Source organism: Dromiciops gliroides, chromosome 3, assembly GCF_019393635.1.
Source record: "Dromiciops gliroides isolate mDroGli1 chromosome 3, mDroGli1.pri, whole genome shotgun sequence".
NCBI lineage: Eukaryota > Metazoa > Chordata > Mammalia > Microbiotheria > Microbiotheriidae > Dromiciops > Dromiciops gliroides.
This window is the reverse complement of record NC_057863.1, coordinates 140,608,173-140,610,878: the sequence shown is the minus strand read 5'-3', so window position 1 is coordinate 140,610,878 and position 2,706 is coordinate 140,608,173. Positions and strand designations below refer to the sequence as shown.

Here is a 2,706-nt window from a genome sequence, read left to right as displayed (position 1 = left end):
TCCAGAGCCAGTGTTCTCCATCCACTGTGCCACCTAGCTGCCCCACGGGACCTGAGTTTAAAACTGGTGTCACATATTTACTAGCTGTGTGACTCTCAACAAGACATTTAAATTTTTTTGCCTCAGTTGTTTATCTGTGAAATGAGCTGAGAAATTATATAGCAAGTCACTCCAGTACCTTTGCCAAAAAAAACCCAAATTTGATCACAGAGAGTCAGACACAACTGAAATGACTTAACAACAACAAAATGGTCAGGTATGACTTATTTCTTTCCAAAATCCTTGTAGAATCTCCTTTTTCCCCTCCTTTATATACCATTGTGCATTGGCCTATGTCCTATGTCTCTTCCAGGTTTATTTCTGTTCTACCTTTCCTTTGGATTTTATTGTCATTGCCTCTGTTTCAAAGCCTTAAGGGTGGGTTCAGTATTGAGCGGGTGGAATTTGCAGTTTTGTGTGGGAAAGGGGGAGAAAAGAGAGCTGTACCATCCTACATCCCTATGCAGAAAATTCTTAAATCGAAGTCTCCACTTTCCACATATTTCCAGAATTTTATTACTATGTTTGCAACTGACCTTTGGGATTTGTTCACTTGAGTATCCATCTGACACCTCAAAATAAGCATATCCCAAACTGAACTTATTATTTTCCTTTCAAATTTGCCCCTTCTCCCTTTCATTTTTTTTCTGATAACACTGTCCCCTTTATGCTGTAATCACATACCCTCAGAAATAGCTTTGATTCTTCCCTCTTCCTCACCCCCACCCCCTTTCACTATCCAGTCAACTGCTAGGTCTTTCAACTCTCCTACAATATTTTTCCCATTTGTTTATTCCTTTTCATCCCTCCTCCCCACACAATTAGTGTAGTTATCTTTATCATTGGAATATATGTGTATATATTCAAAGGTGTATGTATGTATACATGTATATGCATACACACAATAGATGCATGACTATATATAATGTATATGTATACATACAACCAAATAATGAAGATAAATATACATGCATGCATATTCACATATACATGCATGTGCCCATATAAATATATGAGCATATATGCATATGTGTGTGCATATAGACATACATACATACATGCTAATCAGATTATAATGTCTTTGAACGATGGGCCTGTTATACCTATCTTTTTTCTCCAGTTCTTTGTATTCTACATCACAGAGTAGACATTTTGTGTTTGTTGAGTGATATTAAATGAACCTCTTTAAATTATAAATAATTTTCTTCATAACCATCCATCAAGTAGTGAAAGGAACATTTCTATAATATTATAAGTGAGGAAACTGAATCTTAGAGAGGTTGGCTGTTTTACCTTACATCATACATCTAGTAAGTCACTAAACAAGACTGAAATCCAAATGCAGTACTTTTTAAGGGGATGACACTTGGAAAAGGAAACATACTCAAAATTCTTAGTTAATATCATCATATCAGATATTTAAGAAATTTGGAAGGAAATGTAAAATGTTTTGCTCACTATGCATTCAGCACTGTGGGAAAAATGATAGTCTCATTTCATGATGATTCCAATAAGAATTGGTGATTGCATGCTCACTTTGGCAGCACATATACTAAAATTGGAACAATACAGAAAAGATTAGCATGGCACCTGAACAAGGAAGACATGCAAATTCATGAAGCATTTCATATTAAAAATAGAATTGATTCTATTAAGAATTAATGTTTTAAATGAAAAGATCAAAATAAAGTGAAATATAATAAAATCCAAGCTTCTCCATGGCAGAGACTATTACTATTTTTGTCCTAGTAACTTAAGCTCCAAGCAGAGTTCCTGGTAAATAGTATTCACACACACACACACACACACACACACACACACACACATGCATGCACATATGTGTGTGTGAATTAAATATATGTTTTTATCTTTATTAATGGTAAAAAAGTGAGGTATTTTGAGTTCTTCAATACATGATTATCTGCCACATCAAAAACCAATATAAGTATACGTATCTTTCTGCCTGAGCTATGATTTTGTTTAAAGGACTATCTAGCAATGTCCAGAGGCAGTCCTTTAAGTTCTATTTTTACACTAAAAGTAGAGATTGGTTTGGGTGTTATGTGAATATGTGACCTTTAAAAAGAGTGGTAGTTATCTTTGAAAGTAGTATCTTACAAGACAAATATAGTGTTAATTGAAATCAGTCAGATAAAGTAAAGAAAATTACTTAAGTACATGTTTTCTTTATGGGGCCAAGGTTTACATAAACATTCCTTTCTCAGTAACTGTTGACAACTTAATAACATTCAGTGAAAGAACATTTATAAGGGAATTTGGAAGGCCGCTTTGAAAACCCATTAGGGCAAGACAACCGCTACTCAGTCTTCTAAACATTTTTTGTTTTGTTTTGTTTTGTTATTTTACTACAAATGTAGCTTCAATGAATATGGTCAGAGTGAACTCACCCTTCACTGTTGTATGTCAACGAATTGCTTCCTAGGAAATTTGGTTGTTTTAAGATGTGACACTATTTTCCTTCAACATAGACATTTAAGGATTTCAACCTTTACTCAGGCAGATCCACTTGTTATTTATGAAACTCTTCACTTTGAATGAAAGTACAATATTTTGATCCATTGGAATTCTTAAAGCACATCAAAATCCATACATAATTTATCACAAATATCATGTTTTAGTTAAGGTTCAAGCAATTTTTTTCTTGAT

General features: G+C 33.9%; 1 non-coding gene across 1 annotated transcript; it reads left to right on the top strand.

Moving 5' to 3' along the window:
* The first annotated feature begins 1,567 nt into the window (after nt 1–1,567).
* LOC122752202 lies at nt 1,568–1,674 on the top strand. Its single transcript, XR_006355993.1, has one exon. It is a non-coding gene; the product is annotated as a U6 spliceosomal RNA (small nuclear RNA).
* Nucleotides 1,675–2,706: the final 1,032 nt, after the last annotated feature.